Genomic DNA, 22,890 nt, shown 5'->3' with positions numbered 1-22,890 from the left:
TGGGGTTAAGAAGGAATTAGCAGGTTCAGGTATTGGAAAGGCCCTAGCTAGATGTAACTAATTCTATGTTGCTTATTTCATGTAGCTCACTATGGTGTCAAAGTAACTCATGTCAGGTCCTCAGTTCCAGAACCTGCTAGAATAGTCACCTGACACCCATTGATTGCCAGTGCGGTTACCTATGCCCTCAATGGGAGCAAAGATTACCCCAATGGCAATGAATGGGCACCCCCTCTACCCCAAACAACCCCCCCCCCCTAACACATACAGTAATGGGCAAAATCCTTATTATCCAGACCTGGATAATCTGCCCATTAAAAATAAAACATTTCCCAGGCAGCATAAAATAAATTAAAGTTGTACTTACCCCTGCGAGGATGAAGGCCGCCCTCGTGCCCTCGTACCCTCGTGCCCTCGCGCCCTCGTGCCCTCGCACCCTCGTGCCCTCGTCTTCCCTCGTACTCATCTTTGTCCTCCACATCTTCCTGTGCAGCAACATTAAATTAAAAAAAAACAACTACTGGCCACTAACCGCTTAATTACCTTAGCGGTTATTAACCACTATAGTAATTAAGGGGTTAACCCCCCTCATCTGATACCCACACAGGAGAGGCCTAACCACCCTACGTGGGGCAACTACCTCCACCCCATCTGCCCCCATCACCACACATACAAATGGGCAAAGGCACTAGTTGAAAAAAAAATGGGTAATATCACGGCTTCCCATTTGTTTGCAAAAACCAAAAGAAATACACAATAAAATAACATTGACATAACAGTACAATACATTCACTTGCCAATAAACCCATTGATTGTGACTGTGGTAAACTATTCCCACAATATGGGCATGGATTGCCACAATTGCTATGAATGGGCAACCAAAAAAAAAAAAAATACATTACAATTAAATAAAAACCAGCATTTGCTCCCAAAAATACATTGCTTGTCACTGTGCTTATCAATACCCTGACAGGGGCATAGATTAACATATTGCTAGTCAATGGGCATCCTAAAAAAAAACCCAATTAAATAAAATACAATCCATGTGTTTCTGTAACGGTGCTCGGCAGAAACAGGATGGAACAACGATGCCAGGGTGGGGATACTGATACACCGACCTGAAGCCGCATCCTTGTGTGGGACTCGTCATCATGGGTAGATGTGTCAGGGTAGGAGAGAGCAGAGTAGTAGGATAGCAAGCCAAGGTCGATGAGTGGAGAGGTACGGATCTTAGAGGCCGATAGCCGGGGTCAAGGAGAGGAGAAATATGCGTCATAGGGATCACTAGCCGAGACGAGGGTTGGAGAAAGCAGCAGAGGCAAGGCAAGACAAGGCAAAAGTGCTTGCGACCAGCAAACTTCCCAAAGGATTATGTTCAGCCAACTTCCTGGTGGAAGAGGCTGAGCCTAAATAGCAAGAAGATCCAATCAGGAGCAGAGCTGCACAACAGGCAGGAACAAGACTGGAGCCAATCAGGTGACCGGAGCTTGACGAGGGCGGAGCCTGCGCCCGATCCTCACAGTGTCTTAACTTTGCCGTGTGAACATTCAAATTCCTCGTCCAACTGCGGCACCAACTTTTGACCCACGACGCAATGATCCTCAACAGCCTGATGCGCAGAAGTCCATGACCCTCTGTTCATTGCATAGGAGGCCGGGGTGAGTAGTCTTGTTTCCTTTCTGTTCTTCTTTCTTCTCTCCTTTGTAATCCAATTGATCAAGTAGTAGTTGATACGACGGCTTCTTGGACTCAAATGAGACGTGACAGGCCTTATATAAGGCCTGTGATGTCACATTTGATTGACAATTGGTGCACCCCCAATCCGATTGGATGATGTACAGGCGAGACGAGTATTCTAAGGCTTGCCTTAAACTAGCCCGGTTACATTCTGGGTATGTGCTGGGTGTAACCTGGCTAGTTTAAGGCAAGTTTAAGGTATTTCTGCATTGACTAATGACCCATCGGATTAACACATCACGGGTCCCCGGCAGTCCCATTCCGTTTAATGGGACTGCCTGGGACCCCCGCTGTTAATCTGATGGGCCATTAGTCAATGCAGAAATGCCTTAAACACGAACCAGCATGTACCTGGGTCTTTTTGGCGATTGGCACTGGTTTGTGTTAGAATAACCGTCAGCACTACAGTACCATGTGACGGCTTCCATTTTTTTCATGATATGTCGTCATCTTAAAGGGAGGGAAGCCAGCAAATCAGGAAGGATATGCTTCCCTCTGTTTAAGATGATGTCACCAGAAAAAAATGGAAGCCATCGCATTGTAGACACACCAATCGGATTGTTAGTTAAACCATGCGATGCCTTTACTTTTTTGGAGTGATGTGATATCATCAAAAAGGAAGGGAAGATAGCCAATCAGGTAATGCAGCCAATCAGGAGGAGGTGGGTCCAAGGAGAGAAGGAAACAGCATGGAGTGGAGAGAGATGTGTGCATGCACCATTGTGTTAAATACTTTTTGAGACGCCACCTGGCAACCCTACAGAAAACATGGATTCTGAATCCCTTGAGTTCTATGTACACCCCTCCACAAGTAGAGATGAAAAGAATAAAGATACAAATAACAAAGCAATATCATTCAATATACAGAATCAGTACATACTGTGAGGGAGTGAAGGGTTAACTCCCTCACTATGAGGCAGGCAGGCCACAAGGTATACACCAGGTATACAATGTGCAAGGATGTGGACAATTAACTCCAGGGCTTTAAAAGGCAGCAAGTGGCTCCCTGTCAGTGCTACCTGTTCCAGAACCTGCAGAGACAGGTCAAGAGGCTGTGGGGACTGACCAGGAGGGTGTATCTGGGAGGTACAGGACCCTGCGGCCGGGATCAGGGTGAGGCAGGAGGTCACACTGCCCTGGAGGGTGTACCTGGGAGCTGCAGGACCCTGCGGCCGTGATCAGGGTGAGGCAGGAGGTCACGCTGCCCAGGAGGGTGTACCTGGGAGCTGCAGCACCCTGCGGCCGTGATCAGGGTGAGGCAGGAGGAGGTCACGCTGCCCAGGAGGGTGTACCTGGGAGCTGCAGGACCCTGCGGCCGTGATCAGGGTGAGGCAGGAGGAGGTCACTCTGCCCAGGAGGGTGTACCTGTGAGCTGCAGCACCCTGCGGCCGTGATCAGGGTGAGGCAGGAGGTCACACTGCCCAGGAGGGTGTACCTGTGAGCTGCAGGACCCTGCGGCCGTGATCAGGGTGAGGCAGGAGGAGGTCACGCTGCCCAGGAGGGTGTACCTGGGAGCTGCAGGACCCTGCGGCCGTGATCAGGGTGAGGCAGGAGGAGGTCATGCTGCCCAGGAGGGTGTACCTGGGAGCTGCAGCACCCTGCGGCCGTGATCAGGGTGAGGCAGGAGGAGGTCACGCTGCCCAGGAGGGTGTACCTGGGAGCTGCAGGACCCTGCGGCCGTGATCAGGGTGAGGCAGGAGGAGGTCATGCTGCCCAGGAGGGTGTACCTGGGAGCTGCAGCACCCTGCGGCCGTGATCAGGGTGAGGCAGGAGGAGGTCACGCTGCCCAGGAGGGTGTACCTGGGAGCTGCAGGACCTGCGGCCGTGATCAAGGTGAGACAGGAGGTCACGCTGCCCAGGAGGGTGTACCTGGGAGCTGCAGGACCCTGCGGCCGTGATCAGGGTGAGGCAGGAGATCACGCTGCCCAGGAGGGTGTACCTGGGAGCTGCAGGACCCTGCGGCCGTGATCAGGGTGAGGCAGGAGGTCACGCTGCCCAGGAGGGTGTACCTGGGAGCTGCAGGACCTGCGGCCGTGATCAAGGTGAGACAGGAGGTCACGCTGCCCAGGAGGGTGTACCTGGGAGCTGCAGGACCCTGCGGCCGTGATCAGGGTGAGGCAGGAGATCACGCTGCCCAGGAGGGTGTACCTGGGAGCTGCAGGACCCTGCGGCCGTGATCAGGGTGAGGCAGGAGGTCACGCTGCCCAGGAGGGTGTACCTGGGAGCTGCAGGACCCTGCGGCCGTGATCAGGGTGAGGCAGGAGGAGGTCACTCTGCCCAGGAGGGTGTACCTGGGAGCTGCAGCACCCTGCGGCCGTGATCAGGGTGAGGCAGGAGGTCACACTGCCCAGGAGGGTGTACCTGTGAGCTGCAGGACCCTGCGGCCGTGATCAGGGTGAGGCAGGAGGAGGTCACACTGCCCAGGAGGGTGTACCTGGGAGCTGCAGCACCCTGCAGCCGTGATCAGGGTGAGGCAGGAGGAGGTCACGCTGCCCAGGAGGGTGTACCTGGGAGCTGCAGCACCCTGCGGCCGTGATCAGGGTGAGGCAGGAGGAGGTGACGCTGCCCAGGAGGGTGTACCTGGGAGCTGCAGGACCCTGCGGCCGTGATCAGGGTGAGGCAGGAGGAGGTCACACTGCCCAGGAGGGTGTACCTGGGAGCTGCAGGACCCTGCGGCCGTGATCAGGGTGAGGCAGGAGGAGGTCACGCTGCCCAGGAGGGTGTACCTGGGAGCTGCAGGACCCTGCGGCCGTGATCAGGGTGAGGCAGGAGGTCACACTGCCCAGGAGGGTGTACCTGGGAGCTGCAGGACCCTGCGGCCGTGATCAGGGTGAGGCAGGAGGTCACACTGCCCAGGAGGGTGTACCTGGCACAGGAGATGGACTTTCCTCAGGAGCCTAAATTATGGACAATTTAGTCTAGTTTTGTTGCACTGCCTGTGATTCAGCTCTATCCCTGAGCTCTGTTTAACTGGTAAGCTGGAGAGCCGCCCGGGATAGTTAGGGGTTAGATACTGTAGGTACTGTGTGATTAGTACTCAGAGAGGAGCTAGGCATTTTTTTTATAGTTGCTTTGTTTTATGCCCGTAAGAATAAACCTGCTAACAGATTCTTATGGTTCCTGCCTTTGATGTAAGAGCAAAGATCCTGCAACGTGGCCGAGATATCACCATGCACGCACACGCTCACACGCACACGCGCACACTCAAACTGACCCAAAATAGCTGCTCCCCCATGTGGCAAATGCATAATTTTGGCTTCGTTTGTGGACTGCGTACAGATTATATGATTACATGTTAACTTCACATATTATTACATGCCACTATTCCAATGTAATTGCCCTCAGATGTCACCAAACGGAACCTGCAGCTGCTATAGAACAATCCCTCCTGTGTGATCCCCTCTGTGTGATCCCTCCTGTGTGATCCCTCCTGTGTGATCCCTCCTGTGTGATCCCTCCTGTGTGATCCCTCCTGTGTGATCCCTCCTGTGTGATCCCTCCTGTGTGATCCCTCCTGTGTGATCCCTCCTGTGTGATCCCTCCTGTGTGATTCCCCCCTGTGTGATTCCCCCCTGTGTGATTCCCCCCTGTGTGATCCCCCCTGTGTGATCCCTCCTGTGCCAGAAACATTATAACAACGTCATGCTTCATATTAAAAATACAGTAAATTAAACTAACAACTTTTCTGATGATTTTGACATGATGAAAACAGTGGCGTTTGTGCATCAATTCAGTAGCTTGGAGTTTGTGTCTCTTCCGTGTAAGTGATCTCAGCAATTTTCAGTGTAACAAAGTGGGAAACTTTCTTCCATTGTCTGAAGCTGGATATGCTGTGAGCAATGTGGTGAAACAGTATTATAAAGCCAGGTTTATCTTCTTCATAAGACACAGACCACTGGTGTTCTCAGAATCACAGATATAATAACAATATAGACTTTCATGTGGATTCTACAGCTCATATATAACGGTTCCTCCATACATCTCAATGCCACTGAATCACGTCCTGCTGAAAGATTTTATCTTTTTAAAGTCTCTGGAAGAAATGTATAATAAGAAATGTATGTATCATCTTTAGCTTCAGTGTTAAACTTTCGTACTATTGAGAACCCGTCTCCGATAAACAATGTGCGGATATATTGCAAGTCTTATAAAGCTTTTCTCACAACTAGTTCCAGTCAATCACTAACATGAATGCTAGCAAGTAAAGATAACAGAACAATATCTCTGCATGTCCTCATGGAGCAGCAGGAAGGGGTTAAGTTCCTTTTCCAATATATTTTATGGTTGAGTAAAACCGGAGCTTCTTCGCATGATCCAAATCGGGGCAATAAATGTTGTCTGGAAGTTTGAATTTATAAGGGAAGATGCTGAACACTTTTCATTATAACAGGAATCCTGCTTTGCTATGCTCATTTAGTACTCAGTAATACAAAGTAGTATACCAGTCCCTGTATAAAGAACCCTATGAACGTAATGTCGTAGAAGGAGACACATGGTGCAGTATTCACAGCTCTGGGGAAGAGCGGAGATCTTCCCGTGATCTTCATGTCTGTCCCTATCCCTTTAAATAAGTCAAAACACACAAAAGTGGTGCTAAAGCCACATCATTCATGTATTAACCCCTTGAGCACCAGAGGTGCCTCGGCATCGGAGTGTCATGGCCCATATAAATAACGGAAATCCCCGTCTGCTCCTCGGGCCTTCCAGCTCGTGCCCTACCAATCAAAACTCAGCCCAGCAACAGCTGGACCAATCAGTATCCAACAGGTAGACCAATCCGTAGCTAGTTCCAACTTCTGCCCAGCGACCCTATGTCTGGCACTGAAAGCCCTCCACTAGCCAGTACCTAACAATAACAAACACAAGGAGGGTAACGGGTGGGAGAGAGGGTTTGCTACCTGGCAGCACGTTGCTGCCCACTTAGTGCTCAGGGTTTACATGATGTCCTATACACAGCTGACTGTGCCTATGAGTGTAGTCAGTAGTCAGTTTGCAATTACATACACACCCCAATCTGACAGTGAGTGGGGAACTGTAACAAAAGTGTCTGTACCAAGCGACAGAACTATGAGCTGAGAGGCCGTCTCTGGATTCCCATCTTCTATCCACTAATACATCATTGTATATAGTGTTTTCCTAATTAGTGTCCATTTCTTCTGACTACTGCTAACACCTCCTCCTCCTCTATTGATCTCTCTGTGGGGGTACCCCAGGGCTCTGTCCTGGGACCTCTTCTCTTTTCTCTGTACACACTCTCTCTAGGTGACCTAATAACATATTTTGGGTTTAAATATCACCTCTATGCTGACGACACACAAATATACTTTTCAACACCCGACCTTACACCTGCTGTACAGACCAAAGTTTCTGAATGTCTCTCTGCTATATCATCCTGGATGGCCCTCCGTCGCCTTAAACTCAACATGGCTAAAACAGAGCTCCTCATACTTCCTCCCAAACCTGGCCCTACTACCTCCTTCCACATTACTGTTGGAAATACGATCATTCACCCAGTAGCCCAAGCACGCTGCCTAGGGGTCACACTCGACTCCTCTCTCACATTCGCCCCTCACATTCAAAACATTTCTAAAACTTGTCGCTTTTTCCTCCGCAATATAACTAAGATACGCCCTTTCCTCTGTTGCTCGACTGCTAAAACTCTGACTCAGGCCCTCATTCTCTCCCGTCTTGATTACTGTAACCTCCTGCTGTCCGGGATTCCTACCTCTCACCTGTCTCCCCTACAATCTATCCTAAACGCTGCTGCCAGAGTCACTCTACTCTTTCCTAGATCTGTCTCGGCATCTCCCCTCATGAAATCCCTCTCCTGGCTTCCGATCAAATGACGCAACACGGGAGGAACAACGCGACACGAGAGGAACTACGTGTCTCAGGAGAAATGACGCGATACGGGAGGAACGAGGCGACAAAGGAAGGAAATAGACTTTTGGCATGGGGATATGTATTTTATAGGAGCACATAGAGGGGAGTATCTAAAACAATATTCAAACTTACATATTCCTATCGATATATTTACACTCATAGCAGCCCCAGTATAGAAAGCGGTACAAAAGTTCTGACGTTGCGACGCTAGCAGGTCCCAGGGGCCTCTGGTGATTGGAAATCCGGTGATGTCTGGGGGCCTTCAGCAAATCCCCATGCGTTTCGCACACTGGTGCTTCACCTGGACCCGATGCCATTATCTACTATATATTTCTCAAACAGTCATATGTTTCTATGTCTGTATGTGTCTCCCTGTGTCCCTAGCGGCAATCCCATTGAACCTTGGGCCAGGCCAATGAGATTGCTCCCTTGGCCCGCCCGCCCCTGCACACCTCTCATTGGCCTGAGGCGGAGTGATCACACACTCACACACTCACACACTCACACACTCACACACTCACACACTCACTCTCCTCGTATCTGCGCCAGTCCCACTCTCCACCACCTCTCACTCCAGTCGTGTGTGTGTGTGTGCCCCCCTCACCACAAACCCCCCGCACCGCAAACCCCCCGCCCCCCCTCACCGCAAACCCCCCGCCCCCCCTCACCACAAACCCCCCGCCCCCCCTCACCGCAAACTCCCCGCCCCCCTCACCGCAAACCCCCCCGCACCTCAAACTCCCCGCCCCCCCTCACCGCAAACCCCCCCTCACCGCAAACTCCCCGCCCCCCCTCACCGCAAACCCCCCACCCCCCCTCACTGCAAACTCCCCGCCCCCCCTCACCGCAAACCCCCCCTCACCGCAAACTCCCCGCCCCCCCTCACCGCAAACCTCAGCCTCCCCGGCGCCAAGCCTCCTCCACCTAACCTCTCACACACCGCCAGCAAAACTCCCGCCGCCTCTCACACGCCGCCGCCTGCCCACTCAGCTCTTCTCATCGCGGCCCTGTCTTACCGCCGGGAGCGCCAGATAACCCCCCCCGCGGCCGAGCCGGGAGCGTAACCTCCCCCCCCCCCACCACACACAACCCCACCCCCGCGGCCGAGCCGGGAGCACCAGGGGCGCAAGGAGGTAACCTCCCCCCCCACCACACACAACCCCCCCCACGGCCGGGAGCACCGGGTGGCACAAGGAGGTAACCCCCCCCCCTCCACACCCCACCGCGGCCGAGCCGGGAGCACCGGGTGGCACAAGGAGGTAACCTCACCCCCCCCCCCTCCACACAACCCCCCCCTCCACACATCCCCCCCCCCACACACACAACACCCCCCCCACACACACACACAACACCCCCCCCACACACACACACACACACAACCCCCCCCCCCCCGCGGCCGGGAGCACCGGCTGGCGCAAGGAGGTACACACACACACAGTGACACACACAGTGACACACTGACTGACACACAGTCACAGTCACACACTGACTGACACACAGTGACTGACACACAGTCACACACAGACACTCACACTCACCCACTCACTGCCGCACGCAAACACTGACTGACGCACACTGACTGAGGCACACACACACACTGATTGCCTGACACACACTGAATGGCGCCCGCGCGCACACACTGACTGAAGCGCGTACACACACCCTGACTAACGCACACACTGACTGACGCACACACACACACACACAGACTGCCTGCCACGCGCACGCACACACCCCATGACTGACGCACGCACACACCCCATGACTGACGCATACACCCCATGACTGACGCACGCACACACACCCTGACTGACGCACGCACACACACACACCCTGACTGACGCACGCACACACACACACCCTGACTGATGCACGCACACACACACCCTGACTGACGCACGCACACACCCTGACTGACGCACGCACACACCCTGACTGACGCACGCACACACACACCCTGACTGACGCACGCACACACACACCCTGACTGACACACGCACACACACACCCTGACTGACGCACGCACACACACACCCTGACTGACGCACGCACACACACACCCTGACTGACGCACGCACACACCCTGACTGGCGCACGCACACACACACACTGACTGGCGCACACACACACACACTGACACACAGACACACACGCTGACTGACGCATGCACACACACACCCTGACTGGCGCACACACACACACACTGACACACAGACACACAGACACTGACTGTGTGTGTGTGTGTGTGTGTGTGTGTGTGTGTGTGTGTGTGTGTGTGTGTGTGTGTGTGTGTGTGCGTCACTCAGTCTGTGTGTGTGTGTTTGTGTTTCTGCGTCAGACTCACTGATGCGCGCGCACACACACACACTGACTGACTGACGCACACACAATGACTGACGCACACACTGCATGAAGCTGTAAAGGGGGACAAACAGAGCTGTAAAGGAGGGAGGGGGGGACTGGATTGATGTGAATGGGGGACAAACAGAGAGAGGGGGGAGGAGAGAGGAGACAGAGAGGAGCGGGAACATTACATCCCGGGCAACGCCGGGTTTCTCAGCTAGTATTTAATATTCAAGGACTCCATTTCCACAGGCTCAGTACCACAACATTGGCATAAAGCAGATGCGGTGCCTATATTTAAAAAGGGAGCTAGATCACAACCGGGGAATTACAGACCTGTAAGCCTGACTTCAACAGTGGGGAAACTACTTGAAGGTTTAATACGGGATAATATTCAGGAATACCTAATGGAAAACAAAATTATTAGTAATAGTCAGCATGGATTTATGAAGGATAGATCTTGCCAAACTAACCTTATTTGTTTCTTTGAGGAGGAAAGTAGGAATTTAGACCAGGGTAATGCAGTTGATGTGGTCTACTTAGATTTTGCAAAGGCTTTTGATACGGTTTCACACAAGATGTTGGTGTACAAACTAAAACAAATTGGACTCAGTAATAATATATGCACCTGGATTGAAAACTGGTTAAAGGACAGACAACAGAGGGTTGTCATAAATGGAACTTTTTCAGGTTGGGCTAAAGTCGTGAGTGGAGTACCTCAGGGATCGGTACTGGGACCCTTGCTTTCTAACTTGTTTATTAATGACCATGAGGTTGGGATGAAGAGCAAAGTCTCCATCTTTGCTGATGATACTAAATTGTGTAAGGTAATAAAATCAGAGCAGGATGTAATTTCTCTTCAGAAGGACTTGGAGAGACTGGAAACGTTGGCAGGTAAATGGCAGATGAGGTTTAATACAGATAAATGTAAGGTTATGCATTTGGGAAGCAAGAATAAACAGGCGACTTACAAATTAAATGGAGATATATTGGGGGAATCCTTGATGGAGAAGGATTTAGGAGTGCTTGTAGACAGCAGGCTTAGCAATAGCGCCCAATGTCATGCAGTAGCTGCAAAGGCAAACAAGATCTTATCTTGCATCAAACGGGCAATGGATGGAAGGGAAGTAAACATAATCATGCCCCTTTACAAAGCATTAGTAAGACCACAAAAAACAAAAATAGGAGCGCATGAAAATGAAACCAAGAAAAGCCAAAATGAATACATATATTTTATATCATAAAAAATAGTTCATCATACAAACATACATATAACAGAAATATATAAATAAAACCTGTCTACAATGACACTAATATATTGCAAAAAGAGCCCAAGCCACGTGGGAGTAAGGGGTGTAAACACCCAAGTACACAAGCCCTAGTTGTAACAGGAAGGAAGAGGTGCTGGGAACGCTAGATGACACAAAAAACAGACCTTAGGCACTTCAATTCTTCCCTGTACTCCTCGTGACAGGGCTGGGCTCAAACAGCAACACAATCTGACCGTCGCTGCGTAATGACGTCACCAACACGTTTCGTGTCACATGGCACGTCATCAGGGTTTGGTCATACACTCTCAAAGGGGCATATATACACCTCCCATGGTTCATACATCAACCAATAAGAAACCTTGTCTGATTATAGCAAAACAACCCTCCAATCAGGGACAACTAAACATTACTACACAAATTTTGACAAAAACAAAATGCAAGAAATAAAAAGAAAAATTAAAAATAATAAAAACATGACAAAATGCAATTTAATAATAACTACTAATTCAGAAGGACTTGGAGAGACTGGAAACGTGGGCAGGTAAATGGCAGGTGAGGTTTAATACAGATAAATTTAAGATTATGCATTTGGGATGCAAGAATAAAAAGGCGACTTACAAATTAAATGGAGATATATTGGGGGAATCCTTGATGGAGAAGGATTTAGGAGTGCTTGTAGACAGCAGGCTTAGCAATAGTGCCCAATGTCATGCAGTAGCTGCAAAGGCAAATAAGATGTTATCTTGCATCAAACAGGCAATGGATGGAAGGGAAGTAAACATAATTATGCCCCTTTACAAAGCATTAGTAAGACCACACCTTGAATATGGAGTACAATTTTGGGCACCAATCCTAAGAAAAGACATTATGGAACTAGAGAGAGTGCAGAGAAGATCCACCAAATTAATAAAGGGGATGGACAATATAACATATGAGGAGATGCTAGCTAAATTATATTTATTTACATTAGAAAAGAGGCGTCTAAGAGGGGATATGATAACTATATACAAATATATTCGGGGACAATACAAGGAGCTTTCAAAAGAACTATTCATCCCACGGGCAGAACAAAGGACTCGGGGCCATCCCTTAAGGTTGGAGGAAAGGAGATTTCACCAGCAACAAAGAAAAGGGTTCTTTACAGTAAGGGCAGTTATAATGTGGAATTCATTACCCATGGAGACTGTGATGGCAGATACAATAGATTTGTTCAAAAAAAGGTTGGACATCTTTTTAGATGGGAAAGGTACACAGGGATATACCAAATAAGTATACATGGGAAGGATGTTGATCCGGTGATTAATCCGATTGCCAATTCTTGGAGTCAGGAAGGAATTTATTTTTCCCCTTATGAGATATCATTGGATGATATGACACTGGGGTTTTTTGTTTGCCTTCCTCTGGATCAATAAGTAAGTATAGATATAGGATACAGTATCTGTTGTCTAAATTTAGCATAGGTTGAACTTGATGGACGTATTTCTTTTTTCAACCTCATCTACTATGTAACTATGTAACTATGTAACTATGTAACTATGTAACCCAGCAGCTTTATAATTAGGGTTTCGCATGATGAAGCAATTAATGAAACACACACACGTATCACTGGGTGACACTTATTGATTCCCATCCATCCTGTTAGACTTCAGTGTCTTTAAAGCTAATGTAAAAAGAGTACACTTAGAAAGGGTTAATCCAATAAAAGGTAAGCCACATGAAAGGGTTCTCCACAGTAAATCTATATACACAGTGTCTGGAATATCCCTGTGCTTCGACATCCACAAACGTATATATTCTACAAGTCTCACATAGTTTTATTATGTGACTTAATTACTATCTTAAAATGATTTACAGTAAAGATAAGAGCAGCCAGATATATGTTCTATTCAGAGATTAATACTGTATGTATGGTGGATTTACAGCAATCCACCCCCCAGCCACGGCCAGTGACCAGCTGTCAGATAGGAGGTGCCGAGTACGTCTCAGCTGGCACACAGATGACAAAGTAATGATCAGTCTACATTTCTCCCACTGAGCCAATTTCTCCCCCATTAAAAATAAATGTGACAAGATGGCTAGTGACCAACACGTATTAAACAGATAATTAATGCTGGCTACAGGTCACAGCGCCATTTGTCTCTGTCACACTGCCGCTGACTGGACATCGCTCTTCTGAAAAATATGCACAGTGCATCGTCCTGCGCGGATTTTAACCCTTGCATTTATTTAATACTCCTCACTGCAGAATTCATACCTCTAGCACCTAATTTCTTCCTTTTATGAAACAAGGAGACATATATTGACACCCCTGTCACAAGATTAATTAGACACTAAATGACATTTGTAGAAAGGTAACCACTCAAGGTCTTATTGCACAAAGGTCTATACCTCGAATATACTGCAAAACGGGGGAGGGGGTGCCCCAAAGAGCCCTCTTCTTGTGCGCACACGTACATTAAACTGGTGGATACAGGGTGGTCTGTAGACTGTATCCTTTGTGGATATAATTAGTGAAGAAACTTAAAACATAATGTTTATTCTGATATAAAGAAAATGAATGTATCAAAAAATGACTAAAACCTTATAGGGGAGTGGGGGGGATATTTGGTATCAGTAACCGATATAGGGCCTCATGCAGTAAAGTCCGATTATCGGCAGGGTTACAAATCGTCATTTCTTTGCCGTGTTGCGGCTCACCCGGCGAAATGTATCTGCTGCAGAAATATCCACCTCTCTCTGCGAAAATCTCGCCGGAAATCAAAATATTTTTACATTTAAATGTTATTACTTTGTATTGAAGCAGGGGGTCTCCTGAGCTGAACCGCATTGGTTTCAGGTCCGGGGACCCCCCTACTTCCCGAGATACAGGTTCCGTTATGGGGTGCCGGTATCTCCTATGCATGGAAATGTCCCGATTTCGTGACCGTGCACATGAGATACCGGCACCCCATAACAGGGCCTGTATCTCGGGAAGCAGGGGGTCCCTGGAGCTGAAACCAATGCGGTTCTGAGACCTCCGGTTAGGAGACCCCCTTCTCATCTACACTAGTATTAAAATTTAAATGTAAAAATATTTAGGAAGCACCAATACACAACCCACCCCTGTGCCCCCCCCATAAAACTATGATTTATTATTTTACACACACACACACAATTAATACCCCAGGCCGGTGGGGGTCCCCAGTGGTCCCGCGGGTGTCCGCAGGCCCCACAGTGCACCCATGAGGGTACCCACATGTGTCATGGGGCCTCTGAGTGGTTCACGCTAGGCTCTGTAGGCCTCCAGGTGGTACCCGTGGTGGTCCCCGTGTGACTCCCATGGGGGTCTGGGGCCCTCGGGTGGTCCCTGCGGGTTCGCTGGGCCCCCACAGCTGTGGGGCCTCTGGTTCTTCCCCGCAGGTGTCCACTGTGAGTCCTCAGGTGGTACCCATGGGCATCCAGGGGTCCTCAGATGGGCCCCATGGGCGTCCGGGGGTCCTTGGGTGGTCCCCGCAGGCCTGAGGTACCAATCCTGTATGTCAAAAAAACTATTTTTTGCCCATTATTAAACACAACATTAGCAAGCATAAATAAAGTAAATAAAACCGTTGTACTTACCCCTGCCAATATGAAGGGCATCCTCGTCAGCTTACTGCAGAACCCTGACCTCCGTTACCAGAACACATGCATATAGTAATAAATACAGTACCATCTAATGGCCCTTAGCCCCTTAATCACCTTAGTGGTTAATAACCGCAATAGTTATTAAGGGGTTAACCCACCCTGTCTGCTACCCACCCGGGAGGCCTAACCACTCACCCCGGACCCACTATACTCACTTGTCATGCATTCATTGGCACATCATGCCCATATAATATGGGCATGATTGACCAATATACCAAGAAATGGGGAAGGATTAAAAAAAATCAGGCACAAATAAAACACACAACATAGTCAAATATAAATCATAACATAGCCAAATAAAAAACATTACACAGCAAAATCAAACACAGCCCATAGCAAAAAAAAATACACCACATAGCCAATTAAATAGATAACTAATGCCAATAAAACAATTGAATGGCACAGTGGGTACATGATGCCCATATAATCTGTGCATCATTTAACACTATACCAGTCAATGGTCAAAATAAAAGAAACAATCACAAACAAGATCCAATGCCATCCAAACAATCAGAAAATAAAAACACATCAAGAAGTAAACTTAACTAAATTACCACCAATCAATGAATCCAATCCAAAACAAATTCCACAATTCTCAATTAAAACACCAAAATATAACCTTTATGAAATAAATGAAAGCTCAAAGTAAACACCATCCGACAAAATCTAACTACCAAAAAGAAGTCACTACTAAAAAGCTAGCACCCACCCGAAATAAACTATTGAAAACACCACTAAAAATTACATCTTACTAAATAAAAATTAAATTGCCCAAACATTTATAAACAAACAAGGAAACGGACACATTCAAATATCTCCAAATTAGACACTTTGCCCAGAAGATATCCCCGAATCCAGAATTTCCCCCTCTCACTAAATTCGAGAGACTATGTAGAAATAGCTCTCAACAAAAAGGGCTAATATCAAAATTGTATACAGAATTGGAAACATCAGCGGACCCTCCGACTCATGACTACATGCAAAAATGGGCCGCAGACCTGAATATAGTTATCAACAGAGAGGACTGGGAAGACATTTGGGAAGTAGCCTCAGGAACTTCCATATGCACCACAACCAAAGAAAACATTTACAAAATAATGTTCTACTGGTACCTCACTCCAGTGAGGCTAAAACAAATCTACCCTCTGGCATCTGATTTATGTTGGAGAGGCTGTGGACAAAAGGGTGACATGGCCCACATCTGGTGTACGTGTCCGGAAATTAAGAAGTATTGGGAAAGGGTCCAAATTCTATTAAAAGAGGTTACTAGCCTCGACCTACCTGTTGATCCACTGACCTACCTACTTGCCAGGCCAATGGAAAAAATTGACCGTCCAGTGAGGAAATTGGTCTCCTTCATCCTCATAGCGGCGAGATGTGAGGTTGCGGCCTCCTGGAAGAAAGTGTCCCCACCCTCCATGACAAAGCTAAAAAACAGGATAAATAAAGTAATGCTTATGGAGAAGCTAACCGCGCACCTTCAGCAAAAAACGATAGCTTTCTATAAAATCTGGGAACCTTGGATAATCATATAGAACGAGTCAAGCTTACTAAGGAAGAAACAAGGAGATAAGGCATTATGGATAAGGAAGCGTTTGGCAATCAGTACCTCTATGAAGTTCGTCCAAAAGGGACACCAGCGACCAGGGTAGACACTCCCCCCCCCCCCCCCCCTCCCGCTCTATCCTCTCTCTTTCTCACCTCCCCCCTCTTTCTCGGGCAACAGGTGTTGCCATCCTTTCCCCCCAAAAAAATAAAAAAATGTTCTGTATTAGGCTATGCATATCGTTCCTTGTATGTACATTTTATATCTGCCTAGTAAAAAAGTTTGGAAAAAAAAAAAAACAAGGAAACTACATTTAAAATACATAAAAACAAGCATTTGCACAAACAACCATTGATTGTCCCTGTATGTATGTATATCCATAGAGACATAAAGTGGTGTGAAAAATAAAAGAAAGTACACACTCTTTGAATTCTATGGTTTTACATATCAGGACATAATAAGAATCATCTGTTCCTTAGCAGGTCTTAAAATTAGGTAAATAAAACCTCAGATGAACAACAACACATGACATATTACACTGCGTCATGATTTATTTAACAAAAATGAAGCCAAAATGGAAAAGCCATGTGTGGAAAAACTAAGTATACCATATGATTCAATAGCTTGCAGAACCACCTTTAGCAGCAATAACTTGAAGTAATCGTTTCACATCGTTGTGGAAGAATTTTGGCCCACTCTTCTTTACAACATTGCTTCAGTTCATTGAGGTTTGTGCACAACTCTTTTAAGGTCCAGCCACAGCATTTCAATCGGGCTGAGGTCTGGACTTTGACTGGGCCATTGCAACACCTTGATTCTTTTCTTTTTCAGCCATTCTGTTGTAGATTTGCTGGTGTGCTTGGGATCATTGTCCTGTTGCATGACCCAATTTCGGCCAAGCTTTAGCTGTCGGACAGATGGCCTCACATTTGAAAATAGAATACTTTCGTATACAGAGGAGTTCATGGTCGACTCAATGACTGCAAGGTTACCAGGTTCTGTGGCTGCAAAACAAGCCCAAATCATCACCCATCCACTACTGTGCTGGACAGATGGTATGAGGTGTTTGTGCTGATATGCTGTGTTTGGTTTTCGCCAAACTTGGCGCTGTGCATTATGGCCAAACATCTTCACTTTGGTCTCGTCTGTCCAAAGGACATTGTTCCAGAAGTCTTGTGGTTTGTTCAGATGCAACTTTGCAAACCTAAGCCGTGCTGCCATGTTATTTTTAGAGAGAAGAGGCTTTCTCCTGGCAACCCTTCCAAACAAACCATACTTGGTCAGTCTTTTTCTAATTGTACTGTCATGAACTTTAACATGTAACATGTAACATGCTAACTGAGGCCTGTAGAGTCTGAGATGTAACTCTAGGATTTTTTGCAATTTCTCTGAGCTTTGCACGGTCTGACCTTGGGGTGAATTTGCTGGGACGTCCACTCCTGGGAAGATTGGCAATTGTCTTGAATGTTTTCCACATTTGAATAATCTTTCTCACTGTAGAATGATGGACTTTAAATTGTTTGGAAATGGCCTTATAACCCTTCCCAGATTGATGGGCAGCAACAATAAACCTTGTATATTTTATCTTGGGGGCATAACCCTGGAACAGATGATACCACCAATTACATGGGTCCAGAGTTAGAGACTCAGATCCTGGCATACACAGGTGAAAGGGCATTAGATGACACAAAGGGGGAATACGTTGTTATGGACACCTCTGACTGAGACCCTGAGGACCTCGTAAAGGAGTAATAATATCCTCTACTCCCTGGCTTCTTAATACATCTGGACACTAGTATATCTTCCTGTGACTCCTCAGAGCTTTCACACAACCATCTGCCCTCACCCACATCCTCTGGAAACTTAGTTAACACAAAAGGTGGTGCAGTAGGATCTACATATTTTACCGTCTGTGAACCACAGGTTGACGATGGGGCAGTGGCAGGGGCAGAATGGGCCTGAGCAAAGTCTTGAATGTTCAGCACAGGGGTAGTGGCTGATGGGGTATCTATCACTAGGGTCGTTGAATGGGACTTTAACACATCCATTACCTGGGGTATGGAAAGGGGCTTCCCTTTCCCTTCAACTGAAGACTTTGCCTTGGGTGCGGCCACTTGTTGACCCGCTCCCCGTCCTGCAGAGGGCGGCATCAATGCATGGACACATGTCACTTCCTTTGGACAGTTAGCATCCACCAGGCTGGCGACATCTGTCGAAGGCAGACCCACACTCACCGCATCTGGGCCAAGCGGTGGTGCGACCGACTCTGCGGACGCCATTTTGGTGACGTCATTGCTGAGTGACAGTCTCGCGACACCACCAGAGCAGCTCACGCCCGGTGCCATTGATGACATCACTTCCGGTGAGGCCGGAAGTTTGTCACCGAGCTTCGCACCGGACGAGGCCGCACCCAGCGCCTCAGGCAAGTAGGCCGCAACTGGATCAGCTGTAAAGTAAGAGCTGGGCGACTCACCCACAGCAAGGTGGGGACGTCCATCGGTTCCTCCGCAGGCAGCATACAGACATCTCCATCATCATCTGGGATGGCGAATCTCGTCGGACGCTCCACAACCTCCGCAGCCTCGTGGAAGGATGCTTCTGGACCAGCCCTCGACAGGGATGGACAGGTACGTGATCTCTCCTTCGCAGGTTCCGCCTGGTAGAGATCTTCACCAAGGTGGGACACCTCCACCAGGACGTGACGACGGGGTGAGTCAATCACCCGGACGACCAGGATTATGGAGCTACCATGCTCCGCGGTCACCCAGGGACTCACACCCGACACCCCTGGGGCAGTCGACTCACCCTCAACGGCATGGAGAGGTACTGATCCCAAGCCTGGGACCATCAGTACCGTCGTTGTAGGGACCACGGGCCAAGCAGGGTCCACAGCAGCAGCTGTGGTAGTACTAAGTGGCACGGAACCACTGGAGCTTCCGGACACATTTGTAAGGGCGCACAGGCCCACAGCATCTGTGGCAGGAAACAGAAATGGAACCGCACCCGTCGGGGTAACGGCTCGCGAGGTAGGCACACATAACTCTGCAGACACAGGGTTGGCAGGCCACAGATAGTAGGTGCCACAGTGCTGACACCGCGCACTTAGGCCCACAGGGCCACCAGGTAGTTGACAATGCACACACACAGCGCAGATGGATTTGCTCTCCAAACCTTACTATCAGGTAGCCACCCGTGCACACTTCTAAATCCAAAGATTCACTTGAGGCAGCCATGTTACAGTGATTCCTCACAATGGTATGACAGCTTCTCTTGCTCTTACAGATCACAGATGAATGTGGCTAACTCCTCCCAGCTCTAGCGTCTCTAGGATTGGCTGATGGACTCGCTGTTACCTCCTCCCCTGAGTGGAATTAGAGGCAGGGTGGAAGCAGAGTGTGACCAGCTCCGACTGTGCCAGTCACGTTGAGGGGCGGGGCCAAGTTTTGGCGACGAAAGGATGCAACTTAGTTTGCAAAGGTTTGCATTTTGTGTTTGCAAACCCATGCGGTCTACTGCTTTGGTGGTAGCGCCATTTTGTAGCACAGAACATAGATCACAGGCCACCACGCTGTGGCAGCCATTTTAGATCAGTAGATCACACATTCAGCCAGGAAACAAACGATCACCACGCGGTGACCGCCATGTTGGATTTATCCTTGTTAGCAGTGGAAAATTGGGGTACACGCTCCCAGGAATCACAAATCCTGTTGGGAGCCCCCAATATAGAACACATAATTAGACCACGTGGTGGTCACGCTACCCGGGCGGGGGGGGGGTCACAGACTGGCGCGACTCCCCCACAGCACAGTACAGTTGTGCCATTTTGTGTAACACCCTGTTTTACCCCCCTGATGGTAAGGGTGCTGCCAGGTAACCATGCTCAACAAAATCGAAGCAGCTGGTCCCCCTTAATGGCAGTTTTTTAGAGGGGTACACGCTCCCAGAAATCACCCATCCTGTTGGGAGCCTCCAATATTGAACATAACTGGGTGAAGGGTATACACGCTCTCTGATGCTGGATGCCACCAGGGTGCGCCCCAACACCATCCATTAAGGAAAGGTTCAGGGATTCCTCTATCTCTCCACATGTGGCCCAGTGAGGATTCCCCCTTTCTGGCACAGTCTATGTGCTTGTTGCCCAGGAGCTTCCAAGTACATATTGGGGCTTACCCCTGGCACTCTTGCTCTTAGGTGAACTATGGGTGCCCAAGGGTCACTGGCATTGTACCATCATTGGTCCTGGCCCCTCTTAACATCTGCTCTGTTAAGCACTTAACTCCTTCAGGCTGCAGATAATTCATACACAACTTCCTTCAGCTATATGAAACTCCCTTCCAAAATGCTGTGTTCTGCCACACTCCAGCTCAATTGCCTTTCTACTCGGTCAGCATAGCCGCCAGTTCCTTCATGCGGGGGAAAGTGGGCCCTGGTTATGGTATGCTGGTGTCCCCCTAGGCAATTATCACTAGCCTCCCCTATCACAGGCACCATTACTGGCAGCATGCTGCCACTCACTGCGTCTCACTCCCAGAATGTAGTTACGCTCTGAGCCTCAACCTCTGAAAGGTTGCTCTGCTAAGCCTGAAAACCTGTCCTGATAATCTCAGCAGCGCCTCCAAATGTAACTCATGTCCGTAACCCCTCTGGGAGAAGGACTGAATTACTATCTTAGTGTGGTGCTGAGGCATACCTGCTTGTTCAGGAGAGCTGAGTAGCTGTGATGGTAAGTGGCAACAGGACAGGCTTTTGGGTGGTCTCTGGGTTTTTACGCCTTGGTTCAGCGCCTCCAGCTGTGATGGGCTCCAAAATGTAGGATGTCAGCACCCTAACAGCACTCCCTACTCCTCCTTCCCAGGAACTGACACCCAGGCAGAGGTATAGTGAACAAGTAGATTTATTGGACATGTCGCAGCAGCTCTTCATACAGCATAGTTCTTGAAGTCCAACATCCCAGGACTTCAGGATGGTGCTTGCCCCGATAGTATGGGGCCTTGAGTTTTGGTGGTCCCCAGGCCCTTAGGCCTGAGGTGGGCCAGCTCATCCATGCCATGGGAGAGGCTGTCAGCCCATGCTCTCACCTTGGAAGGCAGAGCAAGACTGCTCTAACTTTGCAACACCCACTCGTTAGCTTAAGGAAGGGACGGGCTCATGGATTGTACCCATCACTGATAGGCTTACACAGGCCATGAGTCACCACCTTACTTCCATCACTTGCAATGGGTAGAAAGGGGGGTCAATGGCCCATAGATTAACCCATGAAGGCCCTGAACTTACTAGGGACTTACCTCACAGATACACTGTGGGGGAAAGAGAAGTACTTATGAACATACCATGTTACATATGTTTTCATTTATCTTGTTTTATTTGTATTATAATCATTTTTATGTCTTGGAGACCCCGTGGCTGGGTACAAATTGTGAGTAATAACAGTTTTATTTCCTTTTCTTTGGTCTGTATTTTAACCCCTTGGTTTTTTGCTTTTTTTTTTATATATTTTATTGCTGTTCTGTGCAATATGTTATTTTCTATTTGGGTGACTTTGTATACAATCGGGCAATTTTATAAAGAGCGTTGCAGTGTCGTGTGACTTGAAGTCGCAGTGCCATTGGATGCTGGGTCGCCATGACATCGCGATGCTGCAGGAGGAGGGGGACCGCTCCAGGGAGGTAAGACCTCCCTCTCACACACACAGTTTCTCCCTCTTACCTTGGGACAAGGAGCGGTTCTGCAATGGCCGGAGACTCCCCGGAAGGGCGGAAGTTAGATCCCAGCACCGACAGGAGGAGGGAGAGTACTGCAGGTGGTCAGGGATCTGTGGAGCCATGGCCCGACCCACCGCACCCGGCCACTGCATCGACCCGGCCCACCGCACCGTCCAACCCACAACACTGACTCACTGCACCGATCCAACCCACTACACCAACTCACCGCATTGACCGACCCACAGCACTGACTCACTGCAGCGACTCACTGCACCGATCAAGCACACTGGCTCACCGACCAACTGACCCACCACACTGAGCGGCAAAACGGAGGGAGTAATGTCACAAACGCAGCACAGCGAGGCACCGCAAGGCAGCACGAAGCACCGCAAGGAACTGCGAGGCCCAGTGAGGCACAAGAGGAGCAGGAATGGAGGAGGCATCTGAAGAGGAAGGGAAATAACCTCTACCTTCTGGTGAAAGCAGCGCGACTCGTGTGAGACCTCAGTACCTGCCCTGGGATCTCCCCCAGGATCTCCCCCAGGATCTCCCCCGATCACCCCCCAGATCTCCCCTGGGACTATGTGATTGGTAATGTGCTTTCATTTAAAGCCCCAGCATGTGAGTGGGGCATTTGAAGCTGCTATGTGATTTATAATAATGAGAGGCGCCTTCCGCGCTGCTAATACTCACATTCCAGTCACGCGCACGCCAAGCGTATTCCAATTCTGTGCACAAAAACATC

The sequence above is a fragment of the Ascaphus truei genome, chromosome 7, assembly GCF_040206685.1.
Source record: "Ascaphus truei isolate aAscTru1 chromosome 7, aAscTru1.hap1, whole genome shotgun sequence".
Lineage (NCBI taxonomy): Eukaryota > Metazoa > Chordata > Amphibia > Anura > Ascaphidae > Ascaphus > Ascaphus truei.
This window is presented reverse-complemented; position numbering follows the sequence as displayed.